The following is a 20022-nucleotide window of genomic DNA, read 5'->3' as shown; positions in this document are numbered from 1 at the left end:
TTGATTCTTATATACAGGGTGATAGGGAGAAACATCTTAAGTTTTAGACTGATTCTTTCCCATGTATTTAAAATTAACACAAAAATAGATTTTCACTGAACCCAGGAGCTCTAACTCTTGGGGCTCCAAGGGTGCTTCAGGAAGGTAAGGGACAAAATTTGATCTGATTTGCTTTCAAAATTTTTAGTGTAAATATTAGTGTAAAGTCCTTGAGGACCTATACTCCCCCTTTTTTGTTTTTTAATAGCATGTGTGTTTCTCGTTATGAACATGAAGGCAACATAAAAGCAAAACAATATGTGACAAAACAATAAATTGATGCTAAGTAAAAATTAATCAGATAATATGTAAAATTACTAGTACATGAAAAATAGAGTGGTGATTTAAAGTAATGCATTATAAATTTCTTAAATATTGTACTATTTCTCAGAGCCTGCTGTAATTGGCAAGCTTCATTTTAAAGTGAGGGCTTGGAGAACTATTCCTGGGTAATATTTCCAGGTTCACTTTAAAAGGAAGTTTGGCTATTATAGGTCTAAATTTGGCAAGTCAGAATGACTTGAGTATAGTTTTGGTGTAGAAAATACTTGGGTTTATTGGTGTATTTCTCCACTAGTTAAGGCTAGGACTTGACCAAGGTCCAGTCCTTAACTGGAAGAGTCTCTTTAATATATCCTAAAAACCTCTTAATAATAGTAGTCATGAAAGTTCTTTAAAATAACACGTCTTATGAATAGCTACACAACAATATGTGAAGGTTTTTAAAGCAGCTGGTTTTGTCATTTATCTTTAACTAAAAAGTAGTTTAAAAGGCATTAAATAGCTTACAACTGATAGCAGTCATAATATGAAAGTGTTACTCATTCTTTAGTACTACTTATAAAAAATAAAATAGAAAAATTGTTCTTATTTCTATAACAAAATAGGTGTATCTCGTAATTCAAATGAGCAAATTTTGACAAAAATTAATTTAGGCTTTTGTCATCCGTTTGTATAGCAAAAGAATTATAATTTAAGCAGGTATATTTCAATGTGGTGGTGTTTGCAGGGGTCCCAGGATGAGGGAAGAGATGAGAATCTTGACTCCATGTTTCAGAAGGCTGATTTATTATTTTATTATATATATTATATTAAAAGAAAATTATATACTAAAACTACACTAAAAGAATAGAGAAAGGATTTCATCAGAAGGCTAGCAAGGAATAGAAAGGAATGGAATTATAATAATATCTTGTGACTGCTCACAGCCTCGACACAGGTGGCTGTCATTGGTCATCAAGTAAAAACAATTTCATATGCTGGGTAAACAATTCTCCAAATCACATTCCAAAGCAGCAAAACATGGAGAAGCTGAAGCTTCTCAGCTTCTCAGGAGAAAAGATCCTAACGAAAGGATTTTTCACAAAATATGTCCGTGACATTTCAACAAGACTTAAAGTCACTAAAACTTAACTTCAGTAAAGCATAACAAAAAATATACCTAAAAGAACTTAAAATTATCATTACTGAGACTAAACAAAACTTTATCTTAACAAGAATTAACTTATTTAAACTCTATTATTGCAAATAAGTTACTGAAAATTTGTCATATTACAGTTAAACATCAAGGTAATTATGCAAGTAAACAACTGTATTGAGATAGCACCATGAATTTACTGTAGGAATTAAACTGTTGTAGCTTTTAAAGATTGCTTGTAAGATAGATTTAAGTTTGGCTTAATAAAAATAATGGGATATAACATTGAAGGCTAAAACAGTAAAAAATTAGTTATATATAACTGTTAAAAATGACCAGATAATATTGGCTTTCACATTTATGTATTAGCTTTTACATGTTGTTGATTATAAGTATTTAAATATAGTACAAATCATAATTCTTTTCAGCTGTTTGATATAACATAATCAGCTTAAGTATGCCCTGCATTGCTCATAGAAATAATAGTATAATGAATATAATATCTATGTATCACTTATAGAAATAGTATTGTGATGAATGTATTGTACTATAGGCCTTAGCACAACCTAAGATGTGAAAAGGGCTTTTTGTATCTAAGAACAGTGTAAAGCCGTCCACTGACTGACTTGTCCAAGTGATAAGATAACCGAGACACAAACCAGAGCACCCGAGAATGTTGGGAAGGATGAAAGTTTGACAAGAAAGTCTCACAGATATGTATGCTTAGCAGAAAGATTTTTGAATGTAGAACCTGAGAATGAAATAGAGATGGAAGCAAGTTTTGATATAGAAGAAAAGAATTGCTGAGCCAGTCTTACTGGATAACCAAGGAGGCAAAGGTATGTTAGTTAGAAGGGGGTTTTTATGACTTAGAGCAAAGGATAAACCCACCTCAAACAGAAGATGTTTTTACCAAGCAGAAAGATACCACAGGCAAACAAGTCAGCAGATGCTGCAAGTAGAAAAAAGGTCTCAGAATTTTCTACTGCAAGAAAACTGAAAAACATCTAGCTTAAACTGTAATGTACTAACTTTTCGTGATTGGAGAATAGTAACATGAATATGGTAATTACAGTAATTATGATAGGCTATAGATAAAAGTTAAGGTAAAGATTGGCTCTACTGTATTAATATCCTCAGCAAAGAAAAGTATATAATGCATTTGTAACCTAAACTAAGGGTCTCCAGACCTGCCTGCAGCTGGAGCTGACAGCTGTAGGCACAGGCTCTGTTGCCCACGACCCTGGACTGCTGTAACATCTTGGATGTAATAAACTGAATTTTGAAGAGCTGCCAGGAGTCCCGCATCCCTCATTACAGCTCTTACACAAGAACAATTGGAGAATGCCATGTTAAATTTAAGGAGGACATACTAAATCCTTATCAGAGGATGTGAAACAGCAGGATGGAGACACAAGAATGTGAGAAATGATACTCACTTCCAAAAATTTAAAAAGATTTATTAAAACCTTCTCAAAAATACAACAGAAGACTGAATAAAGTAAATAATATGGTGCCAGGAGCAATATTTCCCACCACGTGCTCACCCAAACAATGGAGGTTTCGCCTTTTAACCTTTTAGCTCCTCCCAAAGTTCTGTCCATCGACTCCTTCTTCACTGTCCAGTGGTGGAGTTTACTTCCTTAAATCTTGATTGGAAATCAGATGTTGCCATAATAGCAAGCCGACTCTCCCAAATGTCCCAAACTCAGGCCATCCCCTGAAACCAATGCAAGGGGGGGGTAAAACATAACTATAAATCTATAAAACTTCTCTTAACATATATACATGATATTTGCCTTTTAATTATAAGAGTCAATCATCTCATTAATCATCTATCACACTTATCAAAAAATACAACATAAGACTGAATAGACAAAATAATACAGCGCCGGGAGCAAAGGATTTTTTCCCACCATGTGCTCATCCACACAATGGATGTTTTGCCTTTTAACCCTTTAGCCGCTCCCAAAGTTCTGTCAGTCGACTTCTTCTTCACTGTCCAGTGGTAGAGATCATCTTTCTTACATCTTGATTGGAGGTCAGGTGTTGCCATAGTAATGAGCTGACCCTCCCAAATGTCCCAACTACCCAGGCCATCCTGTGATAACAATGCAAGGGGGGGTAAAACATAACTATAAATCTATAAAGCTTATCTTAACATATACATAATATTTGCCTTTTAATTGTGAGAAGTCAGCTATTGCATTACTCATCTATCACAATAAGAAATAAAATATATTGACTTGACGCACAGGATGTCATGCAGATAAGCTGGAGTGTGAAGAAGCCAAACAAAGGAGTTCCCAAAACATCAAAAAGTTTGCAAGAATGTTTGAATAATGTATGAAAAACATGAATATGCATGTACCTCAGCTAATGGTGTAAAGATAACACTCTTTATATGTACTGGTGTTCTTTGGCTGTTGGCCAGGAGTACCCCAGCACTGGAAATATTGTCTTTCTATCCTATTATTATTATTAAACTTTAAAAAAAATTAATTAGTGAACTCTCTTTTTCACAATACTAAATAGCTGTATAGAAAGGTTCACAATAAAATTACTTTGTTAAAAAGGCAGGAAACTGGCAATACAAACGGTTTGACTAAGGCAAGGTGTCCCTCAGGCCCTTTGATGTGTATCAGGAGTTGGCTTTTGATAGCTGGGCTGCTCCCCCCCAATGCCTGAAAGTGCCTGATGCACTTCAGCAAGGGACTATTGTGGGGGTGTCCCAATGACTCCTATACAAAATTTGAATGCATAAAAATTCCCCACTGTGTCAACATATCCCTCCTCCACAAAACCAGGGGGACTGACAGCATAAAAGGCTTAACCCTGGCGATTGTCCCTCGGGTCCTGTAATTTGCACCGTGTTGGCTTTGCAGGCTCTGGCTATTCCCACCCACGCCTGAGAGCACCTGAGGCACAGTCGTTAATGGACAATGACTAGGCCATTGGCTTTTTGAGATAAGTCAGGTCGGCACCAGAATCAATGAGTCCTGTTAAGACTGTGTCTTTGCCTTCCAGAGTCACTGCATTGTCATGTGGGATGCTGAGATGTGAAACTTTTTGTCCAAAAAATCTGTGGGATCCCTGTGGAACCAAAGCCCCCTCCCCTCTGTCCATCTATCAGGGGTGCAGATAAGGGTGCTGCCAGGAAAAGTATGAGTTGGGCTGTATGGCGTCTGGCCAGGACCACACAGGGCGTCTGGGGGGTCCAAGCCATAATCTTTATTTCCCCAACCGAGTCAGAATCAATGACTCCTGGCAGCACAAACAACCCTGTTATTGAGGTAGATGATCTACCTATAAGCACAGCGTGGTTACCGGGTTTTAAGGGTCCATAGATTCCTGTAGGGAGACAAAAAACTAAGCAATTAGACAACGTTACTGTGTTATTGGTTGATATGTCCAGTCCTGCACTGCCTGGGGTAGCTGCATGCAGGTCAGTGATGGTCCAACGAAGGCTGCTTGCGGCTGGACTGAGGCTTGTGGTGGTCCTCTCTGAGGCATTGGCTGGGGCATTTGTGTCTTCGCATGGTGCTTCTCCGCTCTTTGGCCCTGGTTTCCCAATATCAGACACCTTTCAAAATCATACTTGGACTGACATAGATTAGCATAATGCCTTCCCTTACGGCACCAAGGGCAAATGCCAGGAGCTTTGGGTCTGGCCTCCCCCTTTTCGAAACAGTCCTTTTTTCAAATGCTCAAATTTCCCGCACCTGAAGTATGTTTGGGGGTCCTCCTCCTTAAGACCTTTTTTCTTTAATTGCATCCACTTATCATGAGGGTCAGGAGGGAATGGATCAGTCTCATAATCTGAATCGATCAGTCCTGGATCGAAGGGTTCCCCCTCCTCCTCACTGCTAGAACCGTGGTCAGTGAATGACCATGAGAAAGGATGCCTTCCCCTCCTTTGTCTGGGCAGGGGCGAGGTTGATGGCTGAAGCCCCTCTTCACTGTCAGAGATGCCAGTTTCAAGTGGCCAGGGAGAGTAGCAATGAGGAGAGACAGATCAGGGTAAGGGGCCAGTGGTATCTGCAGAGGATACAGCCTGAGACTGCTCTTGCTTTTTAAATGTCTCAAAAATTATTCTACAGGAGGGGATCATACACATTGCTGACTCATGTCCCATAGTAGCTAAATCATAGAGCATAACCCCCACATTATCCCAAACAGCAGCTGTAAAAATAGAGGAGTCCAGATTTGGCAAAAATTTGCCATGTTTTGCAAGTAAAGGAAGAATTAGTTCAAAAACACCTCTCTCTTCTTTAGACATACCTTGTCCTATGTTCCTCCTGGCTTACCTCCTTCCTCCATGGAGGGATTGTTTTAGGCCTACTCCTGCTTCTCACAGCCGCACTTCCAGTTCCGGGGGGCTCGTCAATTGCAGCCAGATTGGCAGTTTCTTGCTCTTCACACCCATTATTGGCGATGAAGAGAGATGGGGACAACTGATTGCTAGTCAGAATCCGAATTTATTGTGGACTATATATACTTATATACTATTCTAGGAAGGCTAGTAATTTTTTGCTACAATGATTTGGTTAATCGTCACATAAACACATGTACACATTTTGCAACATCTATTGCTTGCAGAAGTTAATTCAATCTTCTTTTCTGTCAGCCAGTCTTGATTCAATCTTCAAAGCTGTGAAAAATGCATATTATATCATTGGCTCTTTGCAAATATTATTATTATTATTATACTATATGTGTTATGTTAGAAAATTATGCTGTAATAATTTTTTTAAAGTACTGTGGTAAATATAGTTTTTAGGCTATAGCATAATAAAATAGAAACTATGTGATGTAAGATACTTTTTGTAACTAGCTCAAGGAAATTCTTTGCATCGAGATAACAGCAACAAGATGCCAAGAGAAGAATTACTGCCTCCTTATCAGGAAAAGCCAGACTTTGTGGGGACCAAGGCGATTGATTTAGAAGATGAGGGGGGGGAGTTGACAATAAACAGAAAAATCCCTAGTTTGAAAGGGATGTTTGAATCATTTATGAGATATATGAATATGCAAGAGGCGATTGTTTTTAAAGATTAATCCTTTGTTAGCGAGCCATGCTTTTTGGGGCCTAGTGTCCAGAAGCATCTGGACGTCTGTAATTCTTTGCTTTTTATTGTCCTTTATTGTCCTAACTTTGATTGTCCAAATTCTTATTGCTCTAATTTTTTATTACTATTTTTATAACTATTTTAGTACTATTAAACTTCTAAAATTTTAAAACAAGTGATTGGCATTTTTCGCAAAAGCTCTGCTTGTTCTTGCCAAGGCATCCTGATTATCAAATCTCATATGCTAATTAGGTCCAAGGTACATCATACAACCAAAATGCAATCAGTACAGGTTTTTTCCACTATCTCAAGCCGTGCCTTGGGCGCCAAATATTGTATTCATCCTGGTTTTGGGCAAATTTTGGATTAAACCTCCAAAGGGTTCATCTAGAAAGTAAATTCAAGTGGCCCTTCCCCCAGCTGGTTTGGCAAAAGATTTCCCTGGAGAAAAGTGGAAAAAACCTATTTATTAAACAGGCAAAACATTCATCAGCACAAAAAATGAACAATATTAAACAATAAAACCTCTTGCCAATCTGAAGAGATGACAAACTCTGAAAGTCCTTTTTGTGGGTTGCAGCTCAGCTCACCTAGTCTGGTATCAGTCCCTCCGGTGCTGGAAATGTCGTGGCCCAGGCCCGGACTGGTGGGCCTCAGGTGTAAGCTCCCGGTGCTCTTCTGGGTTTTCAGGCCAGAGCAGGTTTAAACAGTTCCAAGAAAAAGGAAAAAAAACAGAGTCCAGGGAACTTCTCTGCCTCAGCTAGCTAAAAACTAACTAAAAGCAAAGGAAAACTCGCTCCTGCCGTCTGTCTGTGCTGCAGACAACACAGTCCAGGAGAAGGATACAGGAGAGCAAGTACAGTTTTCTGATAACAAAGTCCACTCTTCTTCTCTCCCCCCCTTCACTCTCGGAATCATTCTTAAAGGTGCAAAACTTAATATCTGGCAAAAACAGAACAGATGATTTGGGATACAAGCATCATAAAGTCACCCCAGGACAACTCTGCTGTATCAGCTTATGTAAAGATAACATCAGAGACAACAAGGATCATTTGGGATGTATATTCATTATTGTTTGCCTGTCCTGGTCTTGGTTGCTACTTCTGGAGGTTTATTAATCATTGCACCCAGCCTGTTGAGGGAGCAGCAGGGGATGATTTTTTCTAGACTTTCACCTCCTTCTCCCCCAGCAGCTCTTATACATTACTTTTTTAGTATGTTCATTTCCCTCTGGATGTTAAAGACACCATATTTTTGTTGCTAATTCTGCTATGTCTCCTCTGTACAATCTCCAAGATCTTTGGAGTCAGGGCACATATTTCCAGGGAGGTTGTCCAGAGACCTGCCCCAGGGGTGGAAAATCCTGAGTGGCATGGAATGGGAGAGGAAATAGGCCACATTTTGAAGAAGTATTCTGTGGAGTGCCCCCTGGCCCCAGGAGGCAGGGATTCTACTCAGACAGACAACATCGGGCGAGGGGCATGATTTAAAGAAGATTCCACCCCTCCATCCCCTGGGGCGTGCCCCTGCAAGCCTGGGAAAAGACACTCCACCCCATCTGGTCAAATAAGGAATGGCCCCAGAATGTTCTTCCTTTTCTGTACCCTCATTGGTTTAAATTCTATTGCAATGTCCCCGCCTTAGTTTTTTCAATAGTTGTCCTCCCTTTGCAGTCCCCTGCTCCTCCTGCTATTTGACCCTGACCCTAAATTCCACCCCTACCCTGTCATATAAAACCCATAACCCTACCCCCTTGTTTCTTGTCTTGGTCCCTAGCACAAAAAAGGATCCCGGATTTTGCTAAACCAAGACCCATCCTGTTGCCTTTCTTTGCTGTTGGTCATCGGCAACTGCCTGAGGTCCGAGATTCTGGGGCCCGGGGGAGTTGTTGCACCCCTCGCTGTGGCCGAACGCAACAAGTGGTGCCCAACGTGAAGCCTCGACAAAGAGGTCCCTGAAGAAGTGTCTCCTGCAGCCTCCCACTGCGGGACAAAAGTGGCTGTTGGCACAGCCACTTCCCTGAGGAGAATGCCTCATGTTTTAGTGGGGGCTATCCAAAGGGCGACCGGGACCCTCCAAAGACTGAAGAGGCCGAAGAATTGCCAGAGTATCAGAGGCCGGTCGAGGGGCTGACCACCTGCCCAGCAGATTTCTGTTGACCCAATGGCCATAGGCCCAAAGAGCAACTGTAAGTTATATATATATTAGGGTCTTCTGCTTTTTCGTTTTCCTTTTTCTGCTGGGTGTGGGAATGAAGTTTGAGGATGGTCAACAATCTTAGTCACCCTAAGCTGAACCCTCCTCAAAGAGACATCTATTTCCAAGTTGTAGATGCCCTTGTTGCTCAGGGAATTCATTTATCTAAGAGAAATTTGAAATCTTTTGTTCATTTTCTTTTCAAATACTTTACGAATGCTATGAGGGAATCAGTTTTATTGCTTGAGTTTTGGATATGGTTGGGATCAAGTTATTTGTTTTACAAATGGAGGGAAATTTCAAAGTGAGCAAGTTTTATCCTCTTTTCCATTTATCCTTATTTTTGTTCTGTTTATGATTCAATTAAAAAATCAGGGGAAAATTTGGGAAAAGTTTTGGGGCCCCAGTTCAAAAGCCCTTCCCCTTCTTCTTTTCCCTGTGTGCCCAAACCCTCTTCCCCACCTGAGGGGCGACAGGCAGGCAGTTGTTGCTGTGGTAGTGGGGATTTGGGGATCTCTCCCTACCTGTGGCAGTTTTGAGATGTTTGGTCTGAGTCTGGGGTTGTTTGTTCCATGTCTTGTCGTGGCAGTTAGAATAATTCCAGATTTTTCCCTGTTTGTCCCCAAAGTTCCTACCCCTCTGTCTGGAAAATTCCCTGTCAGTTATGAATTTTCCCCTTTTGCCATTGGTTTATGCCCAGGTTATAAGTTGCCGTTCTGGCTAGCCAGACCATCTCGTCTCGGTTTCCCGCTCTCCTCCCATATAAAAGCCGCTGTTTTCTCAGTCTCCCTGCTCTTTTGCCCCTGTTCTCTCCTTTGAGTTTCACCTCCCCATGTCCCACCTGGTGCAGCACCGGGACCGGCAGCTCTGACCCGGCTCTCCGCTGCGGGGGAGAGAAACCCCTGCATGGTGGGGCAACTGCTGTCTTGTTCCAGCAACGGAAAGGATCTGACACAGCCCAGACTGCTGCCACTGTTGTTCTGGCCACAGAAAGGTTCCACCGCTGCCGAGCCGCTGTTGTCCCAGCGACGGGAAATCCCGCTGCAGAGCGGGAAAAGAAATAAAGGCAACTTGGAGATAACAAGCAAAAAAGCCCTTTCTTCTTCCTTTGCTTCCCTCCTTAGACATAGGATCCACGTTTATCGGCCGCTCCCAGCAGTTGGGATCCACGCCAGTGGCCGAACTGTGATTCCTGCTTGCCCACGGCGGAGCAGGAATGCAGCCAATCCCTGGCGGGCACACGCTGAAAGAGAAAGGAGTTCAGAGCGCGCGGGTGACCGGCGCCACCACTCGTCTCGTGACCGTGGCGCGATGTCACGTTGCCACTCAGCACAGGGTTGCTATCGATCCCCTTGTTATAGACACATATTATAATATTGGCTTTTTGCAAATATTAAAATGTATTTTATATGTGTAATGTTAAAGTAACTTTGTTATGAAGAAATAATTTTCATTTCTGTTGTTAATAAAGGTTAGACATAGTAGTGAAATAGCTATGCTTGTGTTAAAATGCCTGCTTGGATGGGATAAGATCCAATGAACATAGGATAAGGACACCTGCTGCAGATATGTCAACCATCAGCACTCACCATCTGAAGACAGTGTGGACCAAAAGCTGTAGGTAATAAGAATGGACTAAAACCACAACCAAAGAATCCGCATGCTCTAAAAAGGCGGACCCAAGGAGGAGCCATGCTAAACAGTTCTTGGAACATGTAAACTAGTTTGGGGAAAAATTACTATGAATAAGGGTCTATGAATATGCAACAGACTGATGTAAGGGAAAAGGTATTTAAGGGGATCCCCGATGGTAGTGGGGTGATCTTGGCTGAGTGCAAAGATGCACCTGTCCATAATAACCTTTGCTCTATGGTCCATGTCTCCTATTGTCCTTTATAAAACTTTTTACATTTTCACAGGAGAGTGAACCTCGTTTTTCACACCCTGATGCCTCCTGATCCCCTCTCTCCCTTTGAAATGGAGGTCTTGGGGGTTCGCTTAAGTTAGCAATATGAATTAAGCATTTAAATTTTAGCTTGTAGAATTGTGTGTTGAATTTTAACCTTTTACTTAAGAAACCTCTGCCATGGTACAAAGGGCATAGGAAAATGCAAATTTCTGAAGCTTCTTGCCATAAAGAACAATACCGGGAGAAGACCAAGAAATGCAAGAAACCCAGATAAAGGGGCTCCTCTGTTTCCAAGCTTTGACAGGGCGTTCTGCTGCTTCTCTGCCTCTGCTGCCCCGGTTGAGACCCCTAGGGTTGTGCCCAGCTGCTGCGGGACCATACCCAGTGGCTGTAAGATGTCTTGCCCCTGTGGGACGGTGTCTGGTCTCGGAGCAGGGTTTGCTGCCACTCCACCAAGCCTTGCTAAACCCGCTAGGGACACAACATACACCAGAGGTGATGCTCTTGCCGCTTCTGTTGCCGAGCCACCACCTGTTGTATTGCACTAAATAGTTATTTAGTATCTGTCTTTGTATTGGGTGATGGGAAAAAACGTTACTGGGTATGTCAGGTCACGTGGATGGTGTATTCCCCTCCCTTTCACGTGGTTGCTCCCTCACACACTTCCCCCCCTTTCTGAATTCTCTGGTGGTCCGTCCCACAGGTGGCCCCTCCCCTCACCCCTCCCCAATGGCATCCCATTGGCCACGGTCCTCTTTCCCCGCCCCCTTTCCCTGGGGTATAAAACTCCACTGCAAGGGGGCCACACCCTCTTTCCTGCCTGGGTGGTTGCTGTCTCCAGAAGTGTCCTGGCCCAAGTCAATAAACAGCATACTTGCTCCCATGTGGGAAGAGTGCTTCTTGTCTTTTATCTTTCGCCTATGCAACTCCGTGTGGGCTTGGGTTCCAGCTAGGCGGATTGGACCCATACAAAGCCCAGAGAGCCACGGATTACTGCAACTACCTTAGAAAGCTCCCAGACAGCAGCTGCTGCACTAAAACCTGGAAAGCCCGGTTGCAACACTGCTTGGTAGTTGCGGGGCTGCCATGCCGCCACCTCCCAGGGAAGAGGTGCCGAGATCAGGGACCAGCGTGGCCCCACACTGTGCTGCTCCCACTGTAGCCAAGCTTCTGGTTCACTGTCTGCCGCTGCTGACGAGCCGGTGCCACAGACGCGGCTCCCTGGGGCGGGGGGCCTCTCCAACAGTTAAACCCCGTTAAACGGAGCGGAGCCCCGCTCCCTATCAAAACTCAAACCTGCCAACACTACTTTCCAATTGTGGTGCTGTCATGGTTTGACACTGGCACAATGCCAGTGCCCCCATGAAGATACCTTCTCCCTGGTTTCTGCTGTGAGATGTGACCAGGAATAAGCAAAGCAGGCTCCTACTTAGGGAAAAAGAACCAGAACTTTATTAACTACTCTACAACTACAGATAAAAAGGAACACACACACAGGGAAAATGAAAACTTCACAAGTGCATTTCCTCCTCCCCCCACCAAATTTCCAACACAATACATTTGGTTCCTCAAATCACCAACTCTCGGTCCAGCACCACCTTTTAGACAATCAATCCTCAGTTCATCAAGAGGAGAGGAGTCCTTCTTGTGCCATGGGCTTCCCCTGGAAACACAGCTGAAGCCTCGTGTGTTTCTGTGTCACTCGTGGCACCGCCCGGAGTACATCTGCCGTCGTGACTTCTTCCTTTTCATGTCCAGTGCTCTCACCACTGAACACAGACCAGAGCTGCTTCTAGGGTTGTCTTTTAAGAATGCTCTGTCCCGATCCAAAAAAGGCACAGTCTCTCCTTTGGGACACCTGTCCCCACAATCTCTCCTTTGGGACACCTGTCCCCCCCATATTTTTCACCCCCTGGGGCCGAGGGGCATCAACACTGAACCCTCTTGGTTCTGAGGCCATTGCCTCCCCCTAGAATGCAGTCTCTGTATCACAAGGAACATGGTTCTGTCCATGGCTATACAAAAAGAGTCCAGCAAAAGCTACTCCATCATCTCTTCTCACTAGGATTCTTCTCTATTCTTCTACTATCTCTCACTCGCCCAGACCTCTCTCACACTGGCCCATTTCTTCCTCATCTTCCACTCTATCTTCTAGGAAAGGTCAATGTTCTGTAAAGTTCTCATTCTCCAAAAAGGGGTTAAAAGCTCCTACAAGCGGCCGGCTGCACTCCCCCCCCCTTCTCCGTCTCAGCCGTGCTGCCGGCGCAGGCCCATGTTTATCAAGCTTCAAGGTTACAGTCCCAGGCAGCGGCTCTCTCTCTCTCTCTCTCTCTCTCTCTGTGTCTCTCGGGGGGGGGCTGCCCGATGGCTCCCGGTCTCTCTCTCTCTCTCTCTCTCTCTTCCACCCTTCCACCCCGGGGCTCAGGCCTACCTCTCTCAGCCTCATGGCTTTCCCCTCCCCCTGCCCAGCCAGCAGCTGGGCCGGGGGAGAGACCCGAACTCTTTCCCGCCGGAAACCCAAGAGAACCCTCCCAGGGGAGAGCTCTGCTTTTAACCCCGTGTTCTCAGAGGCGTGTCCATGTCCCAATGGCCAGGTTAAATGCCAATATTAAAGCCTGAATATCCATTGGCCAAAAACACAGCATCCCAAAAAACACATTTCCTGTCAAACCACCACAGGTGCCTAGCAACCCCGGCTGCGGTTTCTGTTGGCTGCAGTTTCTGTCCGCAGGATCCGAGCAGCTGAAGGAACAAGTCCAACAGATCCAAGTAGTAAAGATCACAGACAGAATCGATTAATTCCTTGGACAGTGGGGACTCAAGGGTTGGTGGCTTGCTGTAGTTAAAAATGTTTTGTGGATTTTTATTGTGATTTTTATTGTTTTCCTTATGTTTTCATGTTTTTACGTTGTTGTAAAAAGCCATGGTAAATCGTGATTTTAGCAGGTTAAATTTTAGCTGAGGGTTAGAACCAATTCATATTGAAGTTAGATAAACCAACGATAAGTTAATGATTATTAAATGCTTAAGCTAAAGCTAATTGTTATATTATGAGTTCATTTGTAGAAGGAAGTGGAGCAAGTGAACCATTATAGGAACATATTGAAACCAGTAGAACAATGCCCAGCACCTGGACTCTATGTCAATCCATCATGAAGCAAGGAGCCTTGGATTGTGCCAGAGGGTCAGAGAGACCTGATGATGACTTTCCTGACTTCATCCCTGGGACCACTGACCCAGTTCGAGACCACTGAACCAATTCAAGAGAAGAATTGTGCACGCGTGAAGGACTAATAAACTCATTTTAATACAAAGTGGGGATGGGAGGTGCTGGGGTTATGCACGTGTATTATTTTGGGAAATAAATAGAAGGCAAAAATCCTTGTGTGGTGCGGTCACACATTTTGGGTACAATCCCCACGGTGCCGCCCGCCGGTGTAATAAACATACCACTTTCTAACTTGGACTAGTTAGAGAGTCTTTGTGATTTTCAGTTTGAACGATTCAGTGGGAGAAGGCTTTTTAATGAATAAAGACGGGGCAGATGTAGAGGCTGGTGGGCCAACAGGGAAAAAGTTCACAACACTCCCCTGGAGGGAAAACTTCTCAAGTGATAACCACCCTTGTTAGGGTGAGGAAAAAGGCTTCTCCCAGCATGCCTTTCTGCGACATGCAGAATCATCGTATCACATTGGCCCTTCCCCCTCACTCCACCCCTGTGCCCTCATCCCATTGGCCCTGGTGTCCTGCCCCACCCCTCAAAATCCATATATAAACCCCTGCTTTCCCTGCCTGAGTGGCTCTTTGTCCCTGGATGCCTTTGAGGAAGAAGCTCAATAAAGGCTCTCCTTGGAACCCCACATGAAGACCCTGTCTCTCCTGCATTGCATGTATCACAGAAGAGCTGAAATCACTTGGCGTGAGCACAGAGGTGCCTGTGCCCCTGAGGTGTCTTTTTCAAGATGCTTCTTTGGGAAGGTTGCGGCACTCTCGACAACACTCAAGGCAACTAGTGGCACCCAACATACAGCAGCAATGTTAAGGGCCCTGAGGCTCCGATGATCTCCGGTCACCGAGGTACCAGACAGCCATCACTCTGTAGGAAAAGAGAAGAGCTGAGCTTCAGAGGCAGTGGAGAGCAGCTCAAGACCAACAGCCCCATAAATCACTTTTTGAAAAGTGCTGTCAAGAAAGGACAATTTTATAAAGAAGACCCAGGTCTCACCCCTAAGATCTTTCAGGCCGAGCTCATGGGAAACCCCAGTCCTAGTGTTGAGTGGGAGGAAGATTACGGGGACAAGGATAAAGATGGGAACAATAATTACAAAGGAACAACAGGACGTTTATAAACGTTTAAAGTTACTTTTAGTATTATGGCTTGGGGTTTTCGTGGTCTGTCCAACCCCAGCTGCTGTAGGTGTCCGGATAGAGAAGTCTCGCTAAGCACAACCTGTCCAGGTCCCTCAGGCAGGCTCCCAGCCACAGGCAATCTCAGCAAGCAGCTCAGCTCTTAAGTGAGATCAGCTTTTTGGTGATTTCAGCTCTTTGCTTGCTAAGTGCTTCAGCAGACGCGGGGAGAGAGAGGAGAAGGCTGTATGACGTTCTACAGAGGCGTCTTTATTGGCAGCTTCTGCAAAGGGTGACAGTGACAGCTCTTCTGCTGAACAGCGCAGAAGTAGGGGTTTATATAGGGTAGAGGGGTTTCGTGAAACAGTCCAATTGTAAGGGTCGAGGCGAATATGACCTATCGTCTTACAGAGAGATATTGAAGGTCCAAAGGCAGAAGAGGGGCTTCTTTAGTCCAGTCACCATGACTAGGCATTTCTTATCCTAGGCAACTGACCACCAGGGAGGCCTTTCTGGCCCTGTGGCTGCTGCATTTTAGTTTCTTATGGGCGAGAGTTTTCTAAAAGGGATCTGAAAAGGATCATTTGATGACTTTACAACACCTTTCCAGGTGTGTCTGCAGACTCCATATTTAGCATCAACTTTTGGGACCTAGTTTATGTGGAGGACACTATGGCACCTCAATTGCTGCCCATTTCCTCTCCCATCCGAGAAACACTATACCATCATGCAACGCGTCGAGGCTTCCTGCTGTCTCTCACCTCTCCCATAAACCCCCTTCTAGATTCTGTGAAGCTCCCCTTATTCTCTTCCCCTCTGATTATCCCACACCCTCCCCAGTCCCTGGTCCAGAGTGGCGTTGGCCGCGCCACCCCAGACCCTCCTTTCCAAGATGGCGACAGTCGTGCCACTTGGAACCTGTTTTCCCCCTCTTCACCTTCTCTTCCTGCCCCCAGTCCCACCTCTGGCTCTGCCTCTTCCTCCAAATGTTCCACCTCTGGAGGTTGTGACCACTCCATCATAGGACACGCCTCTTCCGGGGAAGACAGAACCAGAAACCCTGCTCGGGAAACCGTCATTTTGTTTACTCCCCCCAAAATGGTGGCACCCATAATCCCCCTACCGGAGCCCCAGACAACTTGCTACAGTTACCCAGCACACAACATCAGTGCTTCCACTCCTTCTCCTGAGAGGGTCTCCCACTTCATTGCCTTCACTGGCACCATATGGCCCCTGTGAAGCCAGGCCAATCCATCAAACAGTTCAGGACCTGTGTTTCCATGTTGAGAGCCTCCTTTGAATATGGCCATTGCCATCTGGACTCCCCAAAGAAACTTCATGTTTAACCAAATTGTGCCTGCGCCAGGGACCACCATCACTGATTGCAGCAGGAGGCATCTCCAGCAAAGTCACTGAGAGCAAAAACACGTTCTGGCAAGCTGCATTCAACCAACTTTGACACCTAGAGTTCCCAAGTGCCACTGACAGAGAAGGAGAAAGAGAAATCGTCACCAACCCTGCTCCAAACACCAAATTAATGTAACTGTACAAGTTTTCTGTACAAGCCCTAACACTTCCCCTTTTATTCCCCCTTCCTGGTAAATATATTTTCAGTTGTATTTAGATAATTTTAAGCATTAGCAAGTTCTATATCATGTTAAAGATATGTTTGTTTAATTAATCTTTTAACAGCCCCCCAGTCTTCATTAAAAAAGAGTAACTTGATTTAATAGTATTAAGTCTTATAAGTTATTAAGTACCAGTATTCTTATTTAGTTTTTTAATGTTAATTTAATTTGTACAGATTATCTCTTTTCATTTTAATATATACATAAATGTAAATAGTTCTTAACTAAAGTTATAAGAAGTTAATGTGACACAAACAATCCTAACTCCCATTATTTGTTTTAAGTTTTAAAATCCCTCTATTTTAATTAATTTGAAAAATCAAGTTTCCAGAGTACACTCTTTATGCCCTGTTGTCCTTTCTGCAAGGGGCTTTGCAGAAGGACAATATCCATGGTTCTTATGATAAAGAGTATAAGTCTAATTTGATGTTAGATTGTTTCACTGGTTTAAAAAGTTTTTTTACAAATGGTGAGTTGTGTTCTGTGTTTTTTATAAATTTTCGTTAGTGGAAAAGTAACAGAAGTTTTAATGAGAGTGAAAACCAAGTGAAAAGAAGGTGTGCGTAAGCTGATGGTAAGATGAGGGGTGACAGTATAGAATACTTGAAAGACTGTTAAAGGGAAGAGAAAGGGAAGAGAAAGAAGGAAACAGAAAAGAGAGACAGTGAGAGAGTGAGCAAAAAAGAAAAGGAGTGGTTTACTAAGAATAAGGGTATTAAGTTGAGAGCAGAGGGATGAAAGAGAAGGCTTTAATTACGTGTTGCATTAATTGTTATGTTAAACTTACTTTTACCTATACCTTCTACTCCTTACATATGTAAAAATTAATTTCTTATGTGCCTCCCTTTCATGTTTGATCTTCCCACTGAAGTTGTTTGTTGTCACAAGTTTAGCTAAAATTATTAGTTCTATAATTGCGTTGTTATGTTAATTGTATTTTACTGTTCTCTCAGGATCTCTAGCTGGTCAGAGTGACCCCGAGATACATTAGAAAGTCTCTTTTCCCAGCCTGGCGCTTGAAGAAGGAGTCAGAGCTCTTCAGTTCTTGGTCTCAAGGTTGTTTATTGCATCTTATCTATAAATTTTTTTTTCTCCTGTCCAGCCGAGGTCTGCTCAGCAAGACAGTCAGAGGCACTCTACCCGCCTCAGAGGCGGTGTTATCTTTTTATACTAAAAACTATATATACAATATTTACAATTACTTTCCAATACCTATCACCTATGTTAGACAGTGAGCTTCTACTCTAAACCAATCTAAAAGTGCCAACATCACAGCAGAAGATGGAGGCCAAGAAGAAGAAGGAGAAAGGCTGGACATGCCCAGATTCCTCCATCTTGCCCTCTGAACCCCCATTCTAAAAACCCCAAAAATCTATTTTTCACCCCGTGATAAATTCACTATCATTCTACTTAAACTGTCGTGGCTTGCAGATCTTCATATAAGGTTGGTAATTTGCTCCATGGGTCATAATCAAAACCACAAGCATCTTGGGCTCTGTGCCAGGGTCTCTGAGCCCCCTGGCAGGGGTCTTGGCAGTCCAGGACAGCCAGAGGGATGTCCTGAGTTCCGACATCTCCCCCTTCTGTTTGCACCAAAACCACCTCTTTTGCAGCTTTGTTCATGGCCCGCCGCATGCACTGAAAGATGCATGGCAAAATGAGCAGAAGAACTACAAGCCCTACCAAAATATAACAAACTATTTTTAGAAGTTCCCTCCACAATGGTGAAAGGTTAAAAAATCCAACCACATCATCCATCCAGGATCCAGTGACTTCCCCAAGCTTATTAATACTTTCTTGCAACTGTTTGATGTTTTCATGAATCGATTTTGAATGGTCTGACATGTTCATGCAGCACATCCCTTCAAATTCTTCAACCCATGTCCATGTGCCAGCAACGGATAGTCGATTGTCGCAGACATCTTTCATGAAAAATCCTTTCTTAGGATTTTTCCTTGTGAGAAGCTGCAGTTCAGCAACCAAAGTAAACAATGGTTATCTGCTGCTGTGGAATGCAACAGGTAGACCCGTGATTGGTCTCCTGTGGGTGTTTGGATTTCCTGACCACTCATGGCAGAGCTGGCTCTTGCTCTGTCGGAGACACAGATCTTTGTTATTCATTCTTGTCTATTCTTAGCTTAGCTAGCTTCTGAAGAAACCTTTTCCTTTCTATTTCTTTTTAGTATAGTCTTAATGTAACATATATCATAAAATAATAAATCAAGCCTTCTGATCATGGAGTCAACATTCTCGTCTCTTCTTCATCCTGAAAACCCTTGTGACCACAGTCACAATTGGTGACCCCTCGACTGAGGAGGACAATCATCACTTGGTGAGACCACCAGAGGAGCATTGCTACACTGGGTAAACCCTGAATGTGTGGCATTGATGGTTGCTTCACAAGTGACCACAGAAGTGGATTCTAGCCAGGAACTGAAGAACTGAAGATCCGAATTTGGACAGAGTTCACAGCAAGGCTGACCACAAAGAGAACCTTCTGAAAAGCCTCCAGGAAGATGTTCGGAAAGCTCAGCAGCACCGTGCAGATAGCCAGAGAGTCCTGGACACTGTCACAAGGTACTGTTGGTTTTTCCCCTCCTAAAGATGAGGCCATTTGCAGTTTGTGGCTGCTCATCTGGAGGACTTCTCCCCTAGAGGATGAGGTTCCATTCTCCCCTTCAGAGGAGAAACTTATTGCCCTCTGGCAAAAATGGGGTGAAGAGGACAGAATTCTCCTGTTGGAGACAGATCTCTATGAGTTTTTTCGATGGGCAAAGCTCTTTGGGGTTTTTACGAATGTGCTATATGCCCTCGATATGTTTGTCTAGGAGTATATGGGCTCCATTTTCCAATTCTTTTTATACCATGGGTTCGGATGCCCCTCGATTTATCCAACCTTTTTGTTGCTCTTTCTAGTCTTGAAACGGAGAGCAGCTGTTTTTCCCTGGATTGCTAACTGCAAGGGGAAAGCCCCGTTCCCCCCAGTTCCGGGGGAAGACCCTTTGGAGGGGGACGCTTTGCTGCTTTCCAGCCCCCCTGAACCACAGTGGGGGGGCGAAGTTTTGCCCGCAGCCGAAGTTTTTTTTACCGCGTCTTCGGAGCATGCTCAGACGGAGGCGGTTTTTTCCCCCCTGCCGTTGCTCTCAGGGGGGATGGGAGTGGGCGGCGCCACCCCTCCCTGCGCCGCGAGCACCGCCCCGGCCAGCGCCGCGAGCGCCGCCCCAACCCGCCCCGCGCGTGCAGGCGCTTCCCCGCGCTGCCTCCCGTGCGGACTCCGCCGTCTTCTGCGACTGCGCTTCCGCGGCCGATGTCCGGCGCAGAAGATGCTGCCGACCCCATGCCGCCCCTGCCGCCTCCCCAGGCGGCCCTGCTGCCCGCCCCGGCAGTTCTGCCGCCTGCGGGGACTCCGTCCTCCGT

This window comes from Molothrus aeneus, chromosome W (assembly GCF_037042795.1).
Source record: "Molothrus aeneus isolate 106 chromosome W, BPBGC_Maene_1.0, whole genome shotgun sequence".
Taxonomy (NCBI): Eukaryota; Metazoa; Chordata; class Aves; order Passeriformes; family Icteridae; genus Molothrus; species Molothrus aeneus.
The sequence above is the reverse complement of the archived record's forward strand: the minus strand, read 5'-3'. Positions refer to the sequence as shown.